The sequence below is a fragment of the Danio rerio genome, chromosome 18, assembly GCF_052040795.2.
Source record: "Danio rerio strain M-AB ecotype USA chromosome 18, GRCz13ab, whole genome shotgun sequence".
NCBI lineage: Eukaryota > Metazoa > Chordata > Actinopteri > Cypriniformes > Danionidae > Danio > Danio rerio.
The window spans coordinates 38,200,242-38,220,091 of NC_141038.1; the positions used below are offsets into that span (position 1 = coordinate 38,200,242).

At 35.4% G+C, this 19,850-nt stretch overlaps 2 long non-coding RNA genes across 12 annotated transcripts; one reads left to right on the forward strand and one right to left on the reverse strand.

The window, feature by feature from the left end:
* Window positions 1-3,730: 3,730 nt before the first annotated feature.
* Window positions 3,731-8,366, forward strand: LOC147832897 (uncharacterized). The gene is made up of 4 exons (XR_015515178.1): window positions 3,731-3,866; window positions 7,403-7,435; window positions 7,535-7,570; window positions 7,730-8,366. It is a non-coding gene; the product is annotated as an uncharacterized LOC147832897 (long non-coding RNA).
* Window positions 8,367-11,818: 3,452 nt separating this feature from the next.
* On the reverse strand, window positions 11,819-19,668 carry LOC147832898 (uncharacterized). Of its 11 annotated transcripts, none has more exons than XR_015515152.1 (11): window positions 19,585-19,668; window positions 19,082-19,172; window positions 18,363-18,412; window positions 17,348-17,455; window positions 16,999-17,134; window positions 16,824-16,867; window positions 16,604-16,694; window positions 16,377-16,524; window positions 15,091-15,162; window positions 14,537-14,624; window positions 11,820-12,014 (listed from the first exon to the last, which is right to left on the reverse strand). It is a non-coding gene; the product is annotated as an uncharacterized LOC147832898 (long non-coding RNA). The 11 variants fall into 11 exon arrangements; XR_015515153.1 differs by having other exon boundaries at window positions 14,996-15,162; window positions 16,377-16,507; window positions 16,824-16,870; XR_015515151.1 differs by having other exon boundaries at window positions 16,377-16,507; window positions 17,348-17,646.
* Window positions 19,669-19,850: the final 182 nt, after the last annotated feature.

Below are 19,850 nucleotides of genomic sequence, written 5' to 3' on the forward strand. Positions count from 1 at the left end.
CTTATGTGGCAAGTTCAGCGGTTTACTCTGCTAGAAGCGCACCATTCAGTGACAAGACTTCACTTCAGGGCAATGGCATGCCTCGCAGAGGGTGCTCTAGCCTGAGTGATGGTGTTAACCTACGTGGCCGGTGGGTCACCTGATGCCCCGTTTACACTTATGCGTTTTCAAAAAAGCATATGCGTAGCAAGTTTTGCTACAGTTACACCATCTGTCCACACAACGCCGGAGTTTTCGAGCGCCAAAAATGGAGCGTTTTGAAAACGCTGAAGAGGCTGTTTTCATTCTAAAACGCTGCTGCTCCGTCTCAGTGTGGATGGGGAAAACGGAGACATCTGAAAACGGAGGTGGTGCTGCAGTCATTCGCCACTCTGATTGGGGCTTTTCCCTCAATAAGAAGTACCCTACACACAGTTAAGTCCTGCATTCTCTTCTTGTAAGTTCAGACTTTGCAAGTTTGATATGGAAAACAGACTCCTGAGGACCGGTAAATCTTCAAAGGGAACAGTGTACTTTATGACCTTATTCACATCATCTTGGTTACGTTGTTTCACTTTATTTTAATAATATAATGAAAAGCTGATATAAGGAGTTGCTATTTTCATTTTGATATTAGCAACTTAACAGACAGCAGAAATGTTGAGGCGTTATGTAGCTGTATATATGAGCGTCATCTTCGCTGTATACAAATTCATAACAAAACGGAGCCTATAACATCACTGCCCCCTTTCAATTTCATTGAAAATAACAAACCCTCTCTTTTGCTGAATATCAGTTTTAATAATCAATAATGGCCTTTATAAAAGTATAACATACATTAAGTTTATACAATCAGTCAATACACAGAATGTACGTGGTTACATTAATTATTAACTAATTGCGCTCAGCCAAAGCACGTTACCTGAGAACAAATAATAGATTCAAAAGACTAAAGTCAGGGAATATGTAGTTAGATATAGACAACAAGATAAATTAAATATGCTGTTTAACAAATATTGTGAGATTAGATCTAGCGGGAGATCCTTGATGAACACTCAGACGAGCAGAGTTCTCATCTGGCTAGATATGCTGCAGCGCATGCCAGGAGTGCTGTGCTGTGTGGGCACGTGAAGTGCGTTTTCAGTGTTTTGGTGTAGACAGAGAGCTGTTCAAAAAAGCTGGGTGAAACGCTAGTGTGGACGTGGATTGTTTTCGTTCTAAAACGCCGTTTTAAAACTAAAACGCACTTTTGCAAACCGGGCCTAAGTCTTCCTCGCTCCATCTATGGACCACATGTGGAGGTTCCAGAGATCTGACCGTGGGTGCCAGATGGTGTCCTGTCCCTGAGAAAAAAAGTCCTTCCCCAAACGGATCTGCCAGCGGGGGGCCGCCATGAGGAAAAAGAGTTCTGAAATTCAGGTCAGGTTGGGCCAGATATGCGCAACAACCAAGACCCACTCCTCGTCCTCCCTGACTTTGCACAGAGTCTGCGCGAGTAAACATGAATTTGTGCATGCCCCGAGGCCAGCTGTGGGCCAGTGCGTACATTCTAAAGGAGCCCTCGGTCAGGGGAAAAAAAAAAAAAAAAACACTGACAATGAGCGCTCTCGGAGGAAGCAAACAGGTCGACCAGGGCTTCTCTGAGCTGAGACATGCAACAGGAGTCCTGACCAGCAGGCCCGGATTGGCTAATCGGGAGGACCGGGAGAATTCCTGGTGGGCTGGTCCGTTTTTTGGCCGCGAGGGCCGGTGTCCATAGCTTCAGAATCTTTTGCTCTCAGCAGTCACACTTTTTAAATTTATTTATTTACTTGACCACAGCCTTTTTATTCATTGTTTTATCGTAACTCTTCTCTTTTCATCTAATTTAATGATTATAAAACTCATATGTGTCTCTGGTCTGTACACAGCTACTGTGGTCCAGCGGTTAGCATGTTAGTTTAAGACGCTGCGGACCTGGGTTCGATCCTCATTAGAGTAACTTATTGTTTTCGTTTTTATTGTTAAGACATATAATACTGTAGGGTTGTTGAACATTTAAAGTTCTAAAGCAGCTGTTTTTTTCAAAAAAAGACGTGATAGTGTCATTAGAAACTGATTTGGAAATGACCTTATTTTAATATAGTCAGTCGTGAACTGAGGTGGGCCGGTCTGAGGCTTGAAACTCCAGGGCTGAAAAGGTGTCCCACTTCGGCCCTGCTGACCAGCATGTGTTTTTCTTCTAGGACCTAGGAACAAAATTCTAGAAAAATAGCAGAGAGTGAGATACACTGGCAACAGCTCTAGGCACTAATATGACAATGGAAACGGGTTCCCTTCCATGGACCCTCAGCTGCATGTCCGCAACACATGGCCCCTCAGCCCGTGCTGGAGGCATCCGTCGATACAAAGACATGCTTGGACACTTGTTCTAGAGGCCATTTGGCCCATAGAAAGGCAGAGTCCATCCTGGGGCTGACGGTTCGGCGTCACAGCAGAGTGACAGTCACTTGGTGCGTGTCTGTGTGCCATGCGCATCTAGACACTTGATTGTGAAGCCAGTGCTAAAGCGGTCTCATATTGAGCAATCCAAGCGGAAATTCCACACAGAAATGCCACACAGAAATGACACAGCCAGGGATCAAATCACCGACCTTCTTGCTATGAGGCGATTGTGCTACCCACTGCACCACTGTGACGCCTATCCAGCAAATATACACTATATTTATTGGCTTCATTATTTCAATAATCTGAATTGGTTTTGTTCTTATTTTTTCAGTAAAAATGTGCATTCCAAATGTCTTCACCCTATTGCACTAATTTACTTTCCTTCAGCTCATTCCTCAGTCATGATTAATGTGGGTCAAATTGAGTACTTTCCAGTAAACTGTCATCAAAGATTCAGTGATGTGTTTTACAATTTCTGTCTTGGCAAGCACATCCTAGATGTTCATTCACTGTCAACATGTTTCACAGGTGAGTTGAGTTTCCCATAAGGGGCCAGATAGAGTTTAGATAGATTAATTCAAAAATAATTGTGTTTCAACTGCTGTATTTGTTATTGTGGTGTAGAGATTTTGTGCCTGGAGGTAATTTGTAATCTCTGGTGTGGTTACAGTGCTCATTGGAATGGAAGTATGAAAAGTTCATGTCTGTTTCAAGGGTCAGATAGAGTTTAGCAAGTTTTATGACGAGTCCAACTGCTGTTTGTTTTAATACTTTCACCTCCATTAGATTTAGTCAGATCATGGATGACCCTTTATGTTTTTAGGGGAAGAGCTGTCAACATTCAGTATTTATAGTGCCTTTACACATTTTTTTAAATGTTTGACTAAAGATATTTCTTTTGGTTAACATTTTTCTAAATATTTTCCTGCAATTAAACACCCAGAAACATTGTAGAGCATGGTACTCAGTTTCAAACACTGTTTCTGTTACTGTAGATGTTGCATGATATTATAATTGTGGTGTTGTGTTCATACACTTTTTTTAAAACTAACACTTCAACTTATGTAACACAATTTAGTTTTGGATGTTTTATAACTGTCACCTGACAAATATAATTTAATGAAATTATTAAACACCACAGAATTATTCAGACACATTTAAACATGTTGAAACATAACAGCTATTCGCAAGGTGTGGTCAAGCGCTTCTCAGAAGAGGAGAGAAAGTTCAGTTGATGCATGACTAACACCTGTGTCTATCCATTGATTGAGCAGAAGATATGCTATTTAAGACTGGAGGGCATACACAGCAGAAAAAAGAGAGAGAACTGGTGACAAATTCTGTGGACGGATAAGTATTGAGAACAACTTCGATGTAAACATATGGAGGAACACTTTCGCATGTCATGAAGGACATGTGTTTGTGTGCTAGCACTCCCCGGAGCGCTCATTCAGCTGCAGGTTTGCAAGCATTTTATCAATACTGTTTTCCACATTGGCATTTATAATGAACACTGAAACTTTATCTGACTAACATCTATCTGCTAAGTGTGTCTGGAAAAATATAGACAAATTACCATGTTTGTAAACATTCAGGATGCACGTGCAGGGAGGTGGCAGAAACAAACCTGGAGCACTAGCATTTACAATTATATATATAATTTACATAATGCTTTCGGTGTATAACAGCTTGTCACCCAGTGATAAGCACAATAATTTGACAAAATTAACAGTAAACTGAGCAGCATTCATCTGACAGGTCCATTTGTGATAGCACGCTCCCATTGAATATTGGATACAATGAAATGTCCAAGCATCCAGCCCAAAATATACAATCTCATTGAAGCTCCAAGTGATTTTACAAGGGAGAAGTTAAAGGCCTTCAAGTCTTTGGATGCCAACAATGTTGTTCTGTGTGGTCATGTGCCAGAAATAATGTTCCATGTGCTTACCAGATTTAACACTATGTAGTGCTAAAACCGAGGTTCTGCCTGGCCAAAGACAAGGAAAGAAGACGGAACTGTTCTAGGCCTGGGTAATTAATCATCGACAAGCAAAACAACTGCATTCTGACAGCGAACTACACCTGTACGGCAGGTTATGTGAACTAACACATAGAGGTAAAGTTGGTTTTATAATCGCACATTCTGACTTTCTCATTAATAATATAATTTCATAAAAGTATCATTTGCAAACTCTAAATAGCAAAATCATATTAGCAGCCAATGACTATCAAAGTATAAGTCACAGTCAAATAAACAGTGTTAATGTCTTTTTCAAGTCACACTTGCAGGTTATTTCAGACCGAATATTCAAAGTGCCGTGGTAAACAATATAGGGAGTGTCACAAGTTGTCACTGAATGAATGTGTGAATATAAAACCAACGTTACCTTAATAGCTTACACTTTCACTTTCATTCTTAGCATTCATCTCCCGCAGTTTAATTATATGTAAAGTGATTCAGCATACTTACCTCATATAACATGAGAACTGCAGAGTCGAGCATTTCTAATTAGGTCGTCACTTCATTCAGCTCCCTTTTAGCCAAAGACGTCTGCAGTTGGCATTAAAGAAATGTGGTGTATGGTAAAAGTTAAGTTTTCTATTTTTGGCATCCTACCGCACAACACCACATGTTTGCACATGTTTGTTGGTTTTTGACTGCAAGGGACCTGTGAGATGTCATGTGTGACGTTGGTTGATTGGCTGAAATAGACGTCTCACGTCAGCACGTTCTAATTGTGAGCATGTTATTTCTGACAATCTTCCTTCTGCGTACACACAGAGCAGCATTCCGACAATTACCGATAATGTTACAACTTCTCTTTCCAGAAAATTGCCAGAAAAAATGTACTGGTATTTTCAAAAAGGGCCTGTTCACACATACAGAACTATGTTATATTTATTTAGCCAACAATATATATATATATATATATATATATATATATATATATATATATATATATATATATATATATATACGCTGTTTAATTATATTTTATTTATTTATTTAAACTATGTAAAATTAATTTGCAACCTGTATTTTACCATTTGTTTTGGCTTTAACAGTTCATTGGTGACCAGTCTAATCAAAGAACATTTAACTGACCTCTGTGAAAAGCATTGTATAAGATTTTAGCAAATATGAACAAAACATGGAGAAAACATCTCCACCTTCCATAAAGAAACAGCCACCAAGAGTCCTTCACCTTTAGAATTGGCCACTACTGAGAATAAAGTAACTGTGGTTGGTCATGGCATTCTGTTCCCTGAGACGTGCATTTCTAAAGGCCCCATCTGGCACCTAGTGTTGCACAATACCAACATTTTTACTTCGATACGATTCGGATACTAATTCGATACTACACCATTTTTTTTCTTTCAAAATATTATTCATTGATCAACGGTGTTTGCTGTCAGCTAAGTAAAATCATTTTTAAAAAGTAAAACAAATATAGAAATAAAAAATAACTTTGTCAGCACTCTAGCTAAGCTGTTTTAACATAAATAAAATAGTTGCACAATTTATGACATTTAAAGGCTTATAGGTTAATTAGGGTAACTAGGTAGGCTAGGTTAATTAGGCAAGTTATTGTATAATGATGGTGTGTTCTGTAGATTAGTAGAAAAAATTATATACAGCCTATATACAGCCATATCGCACTGCTAGGAGTGTGATATTGCATTTATACAACAGTTTGACGGCATAATTATGTATATAAAAACAAAATTAAATATGGAGAATCTCAAAAACCCTTTTTTAACGACTTTCTTCCGGTTTGGATTCAAATCATAGGCTGACAGTTAAACAGCGGAGCAAGCATCTTTTAAACTTTAGATCTGTGGTGTCTGCTTTTTGCTGGCTGTATGTGGGTGGAGTAATACACAAAGGGTAAAGAGGCTGTACGGGTGCTGATATTACTTAAATATATCACGGCTATCGGCCAATCAGATTCGAGAACCAGACAGAACTGTTGTATATATATATGTATATATATATATATATATATATATATATATATATATATATATAGCTTAAAGGGGCTAATTATTTTGACCTTAAAAACATCTTTTAAAATGTAAAACTGCTTTTAGTTAAGCCAAAATAAATCAAATAAGACTTTCTCCAGAAACGCCACGCCTCCTTTTAAAAATCGTACCATTTCGTACGACTGAACTCGTACGAATTCGTACGAATTAGCCACTAAACTGGCAAAACGTAAAATACTTACGTTTTCTCGTGAGATCAGGCTGGAATAGCATGCAGTGCAATCACAGAAATTACTGCCTTTAGAACTAATACGCATGGTAAACTCTTAAGACTGGTGGCTCTTTTAGCAAAGCCAATCTCCATCAAATACTGCATTTCATGCTTCATCCCTCTCACCTTTAGGACAGTGATACGCATGCTGTTTATACCGGGTCTTGTGCTGCCTACACAGTTAAAAATGAATCTGCATTTTATTGTTTTCAACATGATTTTGTAAGTTGAACCAACAAAGTTGGTATTTAAACTTAATCTGGGAAGTTTTTGCTGTCTCAACTAGTCTGTAATAGAGTGTTTGTCTCAACTTAAAAACATATGCTGAACCAGCATCCTTTAAGTTGCGCCTAATGCTTTCAATCAAGCAGGTAGCAGAATATGCACCATTAAGTCAGTTTGCCAACTACCAATTAAACACCAGAAGAAGTCAAACACATGGGATATTTTTCACCAGATTTTTGAATTGTTCAATTATCACATTTGGTAAGTAATGCTTCTTCAAATGTGCTATAACATGTAAAATGACATATGAACGATTGTCAATGTATTGTTCCCAGTATAAATGTTTCTAGAGCAGATTAGACCTTTGCTAATACTTGTGGTGTTTGGCCACAATTATAAAGATTAAAAGTGATCATATATTTTAATAGATCTCCTATTATTATACAGTACAATATATTTTGGAAAAATATAAACAGTAATTCATTTAAATATACTTTTCTTATTCTAAAGGTTGTTCCCAGAGAGCAGACTGACATATTAAAGGTGAGATTTTACCTGTATTTCCAGGGCCAGATTGACTTACAACATTTTACTATTATGATTTTACTAAACATATAAATCCTATTTTCTCATTCTTTAAAGTTGCAGCAGTCCCAGAGAAAGACTGACTTTCTACAGGTGAGATTTTACCAAATATATCCCATAATATGCTTACAGTAAACAAATATTTAAGCAAAAGTAGACATAATTTATATGTCAAAGATTTAGTGATTAATCTGATCTTGGTTGTGTACACTAATATGTTTTGGTTTATTTTTTTTTTTCTTTTATTCAAAGGATTACTACAAGCAGTGTGGGGCATTTGGTGTTGATAAATTAAGAGGAGCTGCAAGTTTTATAACAACCAATCAATGAATTCTTATAAGACACGAAAAGCTGAAGCATTGCTATCACGCAAGCAATGATTTATTAAACAAGATTTAGTGTACATGTTGTGTTTGTGTCTTTCAGCTTTAGTGTTTTAGATATTGTAATGTAAAAAAAAGAAGATTTTTACATTGTTTGTATTTAAATATAAAGCACACAGATTCTGAAGAAGAGCTGAGCAGAGGAATGACTACTGGAAATCAAAAACTGTTGATGAACATTGGAGCAGATATCTGCACTGCAAGAGTACACTGACTCAAAACATACTGACTCAAAACAGACTCAATACATTGAAATACATATGTTGAGATCAGATGTTCTTGTCTCATTTTTTTTCCCAGAGAGGCAGTGTTAGTTGCGTATTTTACAGTTTTACAGATATTTTATAAAAAATTTTCTCGTCTTGAGATTAATTTTACTTTACAATTATGTTGTAAAGAAATACTTTGTAAGAAAAAATACTAAATAAAAAGACAACTATGTTGTAAATACGTTATGTATAATTGCTAAATTGGGAGTAAAGACCTTTAATAAAATATGTAAAGTGTTTTGTTGTCAGTTGTGTTTAAACTAAACTTTACAAGTTCTGCTAACTTGATAAGGTAAGTTAATGTATTTACACTTTGCAAGTCCAGTTAACTTGAAATAAGTAGATGGCTCAATTATTTAACTCTGTCAACTAAACATTTTAACTTGGGAAAACTTAGAGAATTAAGTTAATACAATGCAACAGGATGACTTGAATAAGTTAAGTGAACTAACTATTTTTACAGTGCACCGCAAGGTTTTCCAGATGCAGTCATGCAGTTCAGGAAAAATCCTCACCAAACCGATCACATCCTGTTGTTGGTCATTAATTACAGATGAGACAATTCAAAAGACAACTTTTTAGAACTTCAGAATTTTTTTTAACAACCTCCATTCAAACAACCACTTCTGTGGAAACATCCAGGCTATCATCCCCCTCCTCAAGCTCCAAAGTATGTGACTGCATAGACACAAATTTAGCTTCTTGCAACTGCTTACTCTCAAAGGAAACCGTTTATTTTTCAGCAGAGGAAACAGAAATACTTTGTTACTGTTCATTAGCCAACACATTCATTGGCTATCACTCTGGGAAAGAAAAAATGACAGCCACCTGTTCTGCAACAACACAAAACCTAAAGGGGGAGGTCTTTCACAGAAATTAGAACCCAGAAATCTTAGAAAACACCACTGTTTTTACCCTAACACTCACCAAGAAAACATTCCAGTCAGTAACCATAAACTGTCACAGTCAGAGGAATGTGATGTGGGAGACAAGTTTGAATCTCAGCTCCACACTGCCATGACAAACATTTGTCCACAATCTGCCAAAGAAAACCCTTCCTTACTGAACCCCTATCAGGTCTTGAACAACTTGTCATCCAAGGAAAAGTGGCAAAGAGCCAAACCTGCAAGAAAAGGGGTAAGAGCCAAAACACTGAGACTGATCTGACCATATGGTTACACATTTCCCAATTAACAAAACTTTAAAAGTTGGTTGTCGCTGGATGCATTTATATAATTAAATTTGATAACTTTTCTGTTAACTTCGCAGTACTGGCAATCTTGTTTTTGTTTGCAATGCTCTTTGGATCAGGTAAGGAACAACTATGACCATATGGAGATACAGTATTTGTTGCTCAATTTATTTACTGTTGTTTGACACATCAGTGAAATTAGACTGCATTTGTATAATTAGTGAAGTGGAGAACATTTTGTGCATTGATTAAAAGAATATATGCACAGAAATCAACAGTTTCAAACTTTTTTTTTATTGAAATCAGGAAAGTTATTCCTGGAGAACTACCTTTCTGCAGATTTTAGTTGCAACCCTGACCAAACACACCAGTCTCTAATTGTCTGCTTCTTCAAGTTCAGCTGTGTTTGGTCAGGGTTAGAGCTGAACTCTGCAGGAAGGCATAACTCTCAGGAATAGGGTTAGTGATTTAGATTACCAACGATGTTTATTTTAGAATTGTCACAAAAATTATGGTAAAAAATAAATCAGACATTTTATTTAAACATACAGCAGACATAATTCAAATAAGTTTTGAGTTATATTATTTTTTTCTGCAAAAAATGTCAAAATATACTTATAAGGGTTTTTTTTAATACAGCTAAATTTAAAACTAACATGGACAGCTATCATTTAAAATCTGGATTTTGGAAATCCTATACTCCTATAACTCCTGTGAAAATGTGGTCTGTGATATTTGGCTTTACAACTGTTCTGTTTCCAAGATTGTCTGCACATCTGTGATGTTCTGGCACTTGAGGAGCAGAGTTTCCTGTGTTTCTCCTATAATTGCTTTGATTTATGTTGTGTGGAGATTTTGAAGTTATCTATATTTCAACCTACCCGAATTGTTTACTTATGTTACCTGGTATTTACCGATCTGTTACAATTATTGCTAAAGTCTTGATCATGCACACAAAGTGGCCTAATTTTTTGTGAGTAGCCTATTGGCTTTTGATGATGAATCTGCAAATTATTTATCAGCATATTAAAAACTATCTATAACCCAGACAGCACACATACGTTGGGCCGACGTCGTGCCGACTTTCAAAATTCCATCGGCGCGATGTCGCTCAGGGAGCGTTTGCTAATTGGCAAAATGTCGCCGCGACGTCGGCAAATGATCGGAAACGCTGTCCGGCCGATGTTAGGACGACGCAACCGGAAATGCCGGCCGCTCCGCGGAGGCGCTGTTCTCAGGCGTTTTGCTCATACTTATGGACCACTAGCTGCAGCAGCTGCTTATAATAAACACGACACACCACTCTCAATAACAGTTGAAGATTTATTAATATTTTCACAAACATACAAATAGATTAACATACTTTTATCACACATAACCATGTTTTACCACGTTTAAAACAAAACCAACAAGTTGTACTATAACCATGGCTGAACTGCTGTGCAATAAAGATTTTAAATACAAAGTCCATTGCAGCATTTACATTAAGACCATAGGAATATTTAAAAGTACTTCAAAACATGTACACTAAGGGTGACTATAGTTTACTATAGTAAAAACACAAATAACTTGTGTCAACACATGTTATAATGCTTATAATTTCTTAAAAAGTGTTAAAGAAAACGCATGTTTCCAAGACTATAATTTTAAAATACAAGATAATACCAGTCATGTGTTCAGTATCCAAAAGACTTTCTTCAGGGAGTTACAATAATAAAAGAGTACACAAACACAAAATAAATACCAAGCAAACAATATTTACAGTAGTAAATACAATCATACAAATTAAAATAATTGTCTGATAAAATCTTATTAAAGTCTGTAGTCAATTTATTTTTTACAATTTTTTTATAAATGGAATTTAACAATTTGCAATCTCCTCTGAACTAATAACACATCAATAATATAAAATAACAATACTTTCTCAGAGATAACCAGTTTTTTTAAGCAAACTCTAATGCACAACACAAAACAGATTTTGTCATTATATATATATATATATATATATAAAATCCCTTAATTTCTGTTTAACGGAAATATTTTTAACACACTTCTAATCACAATAGTTTTAATAACTCATTTCTAATAACTGAGTAAATAATATTTGACTAGATTTTCTTCAAGACACTTCAATACAGCTTAAAGTGACATTTAAAGGCTTAACTAGGTTAATTAGCTTAACTAGGCAGGTCAGGGTAATTAGGCAAGTTATTGTATATCGATGGTTTGTTCTGTAGACAGTCGAAAACAATTGTTTAAAGGGGCTGATAACATTGACCTTAAAATGTTTTTTAAAAAATTCAAAACTGTTTTGATTCTAGCCGAAATAAAAGAAATAAGACTTTCTCCAGAAGAAAACATAACATTTTCTTGCTCTGACCTATATATATATATATATATATATATATATATATATATATATATATATATATATATATATATATATATATAAAACTGGTTGTAAATTGTGTACAATGTGCCAAGAAAACAGACAAAATGAAAAGAAATAAGCTGCCATTTAGTTATCTTGTGGAATGTTGCTTACACATAAAAGGGGATAAATAGGTGGAATAAAAAATGTGTCGCCATTCTCTAAATTGTTCTTGTATGTTGTCTTCATCTTTAGTCTTCACAAGTGAGGCTGGCCCAAACCGGGACTGCAGTAGCCAAATCTAATCCTTGTAGTGGGAACCCTTAAATAAAGCAAGAAACCAAAAAGAGAAAGATTAGCATTGCAGCAGTTCATATTACCACAAATATATATTATTTGTTTCATGACATACAACTGGAGTATGTGTTATGCAAGTGCCTAGCTAAAATGTGTCATTTAATTTAAACGTAAAGAGTGTGTCTGAGCACTAATTTTCAGAAAAGCCATTTGAAAGTTAAATTCCTTGTGAAATCATAATGAATGTTTTTTTTTTTTTTTTTGGTTTTTAGTATCATTGTGTTAGTATAAATCTGTATCTAAATATATGTCTAATCTTCAGATACCACATTACATGCAAATTAAACTAAGTTTCGTCAACTAAAATGTCACACTGTACACCACATTTAATATATCATAGCTAGGGCCAGGAGGAATCTGCAGATGTTTTTTGCTATTTCTGCTTAAAATTTTGGTGGAAGTCTGCGGATTTCTGCGGAATTATTTTGGGAGTATCATAACTAAAACCTTAATATATGAAATAAAAAATAATATATTTTTAAGTTTTATTTAATGTTTAAAATGCAAATCCAATTAGATTCACTTTATTTGGTAAATAAAGCAAGTTTTTCATATAACATATCTAGTAAGACAGAAAATATTACTGTACAAACTGCATTGTACATAAATCAGATGAACATTTTCACATTAGTCAATAATATTACTGAAATTAATTAAAAAACTGAATAAATATAGATTTACACACATTTACTCAAGTAAATAAACAGAATTAATGATAGGCTAAACATTTGCGGAGTTCTGCGAAAAATCCGAGTGGGCCTAATCATAGCTTTATTTCTGCTACAAAAAGGTTTTTCAGCAAACAACTTCTACTATATGTAGGCTATAGAGGAGGATATATAAAGAAATGATATATTCAAGTCTCTAATTAAATGCACCTTATGCAGCTAATCAAGTCTTTTAGGCTTATTTGAAAACTTAAATGACGTGTTGGACCACAGTTGGACAACGCTCAGTGAGAATACTTTTTTGCACAAATTCTTTTTGTTCTAAAGAAACATGTCTGATTGCTAGCAATCATCAAAGAGCAAGCTTTTTTTTTTCAAATAAATACTATGCTCTTAAAAATAAACTTTTCATACATCAAGAATACTAAAAATATGTTTATTTAAAATGTTTTATATTTAAAAAAAAACAGCTTGAGGAGATAATCAGTACATTGGAGTACTATTTTTTCAGAAGGATCATGTGACACTATTAATTATATACATTGTATTAAATTCACAGTATTACTGCTTGACTGTATTAATTAAATAAAGTTGACACTATCAGAAGAGAATTTACTAGGGATGTAACGGTATTGTAAATACCGTCATACCGCAATATTAAATTTTTCGATATTACCGAAGTCGCATGACTCGGTAAAACTATAGGTCTCCTGAGAAAATTTGCTCAGGCGAATGAAGCGAACGGGACGTAGCTGAAACTACATTTCCCATCAGCCCAGGCGTGGCCATAATCTTTTGCGGTCTGTTGTCGCTACAGATCCAGTAATGCGGAAATGGAGTGTGCTGCTAGTAGCGGAGATGAAAAAAAGATAGAAATGATCGAACCTAAAGCGGGTGTTGTCGCCGCGCGCGTGCTGAATAGCGGTGCTGTCGCGCGCGTTCTGATCAGCTGTGTTGTGGCGCGCGTATTGTAAAGCGCCGAGGGGGGGTTGAGCGCGCATATTCAAGAGAGGTGTTGTCGCGCGCCTACTGAAGGGCTGGATTGGACGGAGGTTGTGTCGCGTCGCGGGGGCACTTTTGATCGTTTTGGAAGGGCATTTTCTATCCAAGACTAAAAAGGGCATGTACACTGCACAGGTTGAGCCCTATGTGTGCACGTGCCTGCAAGTTGGGGAATACGACTAATGATCAGTCATGGGGACTGCAGAAACACAGCACACTGTTCAGATTGATGCAGACATGAGACCTCTATCTCACTCATGGTTTGTCTTCTCAAGTGGGGAAAAGACAATGCACAACGTTACCACACTGCTGTCAACCTGGGCCAAGTCATATCTCTCTTGTCCCAGAAACCTCAGTCCCAAATGAGAGGGGTTTTTTCTGTTGCAGGGGACATTGTAAATACCCAGAGATACCAGCTTTTACCAGATTATATTTATATGATAATTTTCCTTTAAACCCATCTCTATCTAAGTGAGTGAGTGATTAAATGTTGAATGTGATGAGTTTTCAACAATACTAAATTGAAACTTTATTTTTTTTACATGGTTTAATATTTTTTTGTTATTAAAATTGAAGTTAGTGTTTCAAAGCTTACAGATAGATGACTAATTTGTATGTCATTGACACTTTTGGCACTTTTTTGGAGTATTTTCATAAGTTTTGTTTTTTCCTGTAAATGATTCAATAAATACCGTACCGTGACATTCATACCGAGGTCTTACCGTACCGTGAAATTCTGATACCGTTACATCCCTGGAATTTACCATACCAACCTAAAAGCTATGAAACAGTAGTGTATGTTTAAGATGTTACTTACTAGTCCTGTTGTACTTTGGAGAGGTTGTCTGACAGGAGGATCCCTTCAACTCAGCAGAATTCTCAGCAGACCATCAGCGTACACCAATCTAAGAATAAAATAAGCAATTTGTTAAAAACCAAAAATATATATATTTTATATTTCCAGGTTTATAGGAAAGAGGAAAGCTAAAGCAGATTTAAAATGTAGAAAAAAATAAAACCTATTGACAATTTAATGGCACAACATACCCCACACTAAGCACGCTCAAATGGTTAATTTTAACTGTTAAGGATTCATTCATTCATTCATTTTCTTTTGGGCTTAGTCCCTTTATTAATCTGGGGTCGCCACAGCGGAATGAAAGGCCAACTTATCCAGCATATGTTTTACGCAGCGGATGCCCTTCCAGCTGCAACCAATACACACTCATTCACACACACTTATACACTATGGTCAATTTTAGCATACCCAATTCACCTATGTCTTTGGACTTGGGAAAACCGGAGCACCCGGAGGAAACCCACGCCAACACGGGGAGAGCATGCAAACTTCACACAGAAACGCCAACTGACCCAGCCGAAGCTTGAAGCAGCAACCTTCTTGCTGTGAGGCAAACGTGCTACCCTCTGCGCCACCGTGCGGCCCTGTTAAGGAATCAGATTAATATAAATGAGTTGACATGTTTATTTAGTGTCTAACACATTAAATATTGCATTTTTAAATATTGTTTCATTTTAAGATTTATTTCAGAATTAACTATAGAACCTGGATATATCGTCACATTTTCATACACAGCAGCATTTCCAAGAACATAGAAAAACAGAATATAGGACAACTGAAAAAATAAATAAATAAAAAAATTCTGAGGGTATAATCTTGGATAAAAATATCACAGTTTCACAGTATTGTGATTACTGCTCTGAAATGTGTTTTTTTAATCTCTGTGTAAAAAACAGCTACTTTTCCCCCATTGAACACAATATGTTTTATTTTAAGAAACATTTAAAATATTTTGTAACAGTAAACATGCCAGGCTAAACAATAATTTAATAAAATAGTACTATCTTCATTAGACTCAAAAACACTGATTTCTTGTGAAGGCATAATAAGCTATTTGTTTTTCAGATGTTTGCTGAATCGTGAGCTGACCAGTAGCTTTTGATGTGGAGGGTCTTTTGCTGCTGTAGATAATGTTGGACTATTTTTTTAAGTCTTTGATAACGCACTAAAAACCATATACAATGCATCCGGAAAGTATTGATAGCGCTTACTTTTTCCACATTTTTAATGTTTCAGTCTTATTTCAAAATGGATTAAATTCATTAATTTCCTAATAATTCTACACACAATCCCCATAATGTGTGTTGACCCGATTTTAGTTAATCATTTACAAGTCAATATTGCCTATATGGATTGTGATTTAAAAAAAAATTAACATGTAAAATTGCAGTGTTAATTGCAATGCCATCAAACATTTTAGACGCACCAGTGCAAAAAGCTAGTCTAGAGCACTTGGAATGCTGGTGTAGTTCTAGTTAAATTCAGTTCAGTTAAAGCTGTATATGCAGCCGGTCTCAAGTTTAGGATTTAGTATTTAACTAATCTTAACAACTAAACATTTACGACTCTGTATTAGCCAGCTCATGTACTACAATGTAACATACTGTATATTGCCACCTTGATACTTAAGCTTTCTTTAAAATATTTTGTGTTCAACCGATTAATTAATTCTTTCATTTAATTTTTTCTGTGCAATAGTATCGCTTACACTGGTGTATTTGTATGGACCCCCCAAAATAGCGGAGGCCACTTTCTGGTCACCCAAGTATAAACTTCTAGCCTAGCCACTGTGAACTACCTGTCTGTCCTGCTCCAGAACTCTTTGTCGGCTGCTTGTATGTCTGGATACACCTGCACAAGTCTTTTAACACTGACAAATACAGCCTCTGCACATCCTCACAACCAGGAGAACAGAATGATCAGGAGAACCTAAAAAATATAACCAACTGAAATCCGTTGAAATGTATTTTGTCTTGTGATGATGACACAAAAATAAATTATTTTTCACAAAGGATGTGCTGTTACCTATGAAACGGCCTATAATAAATGATCTTTTGATCCTGTTTCCTTGATGTCATTCACTCAGAGATGGTTTGGACATTTGATTGTATCTAAACTGTAATGAATTTAAGTTACAAAAACATTGATAGCAGGACCATTGATCTTGTAACTTATACAAATTGTTAAGTATTGAAGAAGTCTGCAACCAAACTAGTCAAGCTAATAATACTAATCTCAACTCAACTATGATAAGTTGTCTTGTTTCTGCTGCCCAGACGGTCTCTCCACCTGCTGATAAAAAAGGAAAAAGTATGGTATTTTTCCAACAACGAAACTGCAAACAACTTAACTATAAGGGGGTAAGCAGTGAGCATCTTTTATTATAAGCAATTTACTGAATACTTTGTCACTGGTATTACCTAAAAACCAAACGTCCCAAGTTTGGCTCATAGCTGTCATGTCCACACATCTGCCCAGTAGCTTGTGGTAATACTGAAGACACTGATCAGCTGGTCCAACTGAGTTTGGAGTTGAACTGCAATCAGGCATCCAATACTGCAAAGAAAGAGAAACTCACTTTGGGTTAACAAATAATGTAATCCCATCCACACATTTCAAGTAATTGTGCAGTTAATTCTCTTATTGAATTTTCTGAGAGCTTATGAATATATTTTGTCTTCCCAAAATAGCATGTACTGAAACACAACATTATATAAATATAATTTAATAAGAGCGTGACGTGGTGGCACAATAGTGCTGTTGCCTTACAGCAAGGATGCTGACTCGAGCCTCGGCTGGATCAGCTGGCATTTCTGTGTGGAGTTTGCAAATTCTCCCGGCGTTTGCGTGGGTTTTCTCTGGGTGCTCCGGTTTTGCCTACAAGTCCAAAGACATGGTGTACAGGTGAATTGGGTAGGCTAAATTGTCTGTAGTGTATAAGTGAGAATAAGCGTATATGGTTGTTTCCCAGTGATGGCTTGCAGCTGGAAGGGCATCCACTGCGTAAAACATATGCTGGATAAGTTGACAGTTCATTCCGCTGTGGTTACCCCAGATTAATAAAGGGACTAAGCAGAAAAGAAAATGAATGAATAAATTTAATAAGAGTTAAACTGATTTGTTAACATGTCTGTCAGGAGCTGATCTACCTTTTAATTAATTTTTTGCTTAATTTTTTTAACAGGTAAATCAATAAATAAATAAATAAATAAATAAATAAATAAATATATATATATATATATATATATATATATATATATATATATATATATATATATATATATATATATATATATTTGTACAAAAAAATGGTTCCAGTAGTAATGCTCCTTAAAATTAAACTACATATTCACATTCCTCATCTGTCTACTGTTACATTATACTAATCACTGTTACATAGTGGCCGAGAGTGCAAAGAGAGTAATAAAACACAGACAAAGAAGACAGCTTTGTCACTTTTTCTATGCTATTTGTGAGATTGTGTATGTTGTCAAACTGATGAAAATGTTTTCTCAATTTACATTAACATTTTTGTGTTTGTTTATGTTTTTATAACTTGCAGCCGTTGTTAAATTTAAAAGTATTTTAAACATGCATGGACATCTAAATGCATATAGGGCACATATCTCAAAACATTATGAAATATTTCCAGATAAATCAATTTTGAATTAAAATGTATATTAATCTCCAGACTTGCATCTCACTGATCTTTTTAAAAGAACGGCACCTCGTTTGCTCATCACTGTTTGACAAGTGTCTGGCAGTCAGTCAAAAATATACTTACATATAAAGATGTTCATCAGCAACACGGCACTTAGGTTAAACTTAGACCTCCTTTTCAGTTGATGTGGAAAACAAAAGCAAAAGAAAGAAAAAACAAAACGACTGAATACAAGTTGCATATCATGCCTGTACAAATCAAAAATTATTCATTTAGGGCTTAAATTGACTTGTTTGAGGATGAGTTAAGGTGTAAGGGATGGGTGAACAGTGTAAATATACATGTAATTCATAGCTATGATGTAAAGCTAAATTTTCAGCATCATTACTCAAGTCTTCAGTGTCACTTGATCTTTCAGAAATCTTTTTTTAAGATGTTGATTTAGTGCTTGAGGTTGAACTAATATAATGGTGATTATCAAATGGTGCTGATTTGCTGCTCAAGAAACATTTCGGATTGCTATCAATGCTAAAAACAGATGTGATGACAAATAATTTAGTGTAAACTTTTTTCTAAGATTTAATAAATCAATTAATCATAAAAAATTAAACAAAATGAAAATCACAAATATTACTTCATTAGCAGCAAATCTATATATTTACTAAGTTCTGAAGAATCATGTGATGTGAAATTTAATACCACTCACATGTTTCAAATGTCAAAACTTTCTTAAAACAACTGCAATAAAGACAAGTAACAGATGCATAATATATAGACATGTAACATGTGCATAATGATGTGCAATGGAAATTCATATGAATTAATCCTCTGCTTAAAGTTACCTGTCTTTCCTGCATCTCTGTGATCAGCTCCCTTCAGAAATTTAGGAATCTTGAGTTATATTTTCTGTAGCAGGAGGTTATTCTCTCACTCCTGAAACCACAGAACACTTTTTTACTTAACATTTAGTTTAAGATACCATGAAATATCAAAACACGATTGAACTTTTGATTCACGGTCCTTTACAGTAACATTACAATGCGTATTTTAGACTACATATGAAGTGCATTCAATAAAACATTGACAAAACCTCTCATCTACACATAAAGAATAAATAAAAGCCAAAACTTTAACAAACAAGTTTAACAAGAGCTAACATTAAGTAAGTTAACGTAATATTACCCCGACGCTAACGTTACCAGTGCTAATATGCTAACGGACTTTTACGAAGACTTACCACTCTTATATAACATAATATTCAACTGAATATTCATCAATTGCCAATAATAAATGTGTGAGGAACAGTTTTATGTAGTATTTGCTTTGTTTTAGGGACTAAACTTACCTGAAAACAGTCAAAACGGCAGCTTGAGAGAAGTCGTGTTGTGTCTTTTAGGTGGTGTCGTGTCGTGTTGTAGCTTCGTTTCCCATAGCAACATCCCCTCCGCTCCAGTGTTGGAAGACGCGCGCGCGCACATTAAAGTCTTGCAGTATTACATTTATAAACATGATCACTCCATAGACAATTTAAATAATAACCTTGTATTTTAAATCTTGAATTTAAAATGTATTTAGCAGTTTTATATACGCTATTATCTTTAAGACGAGCTT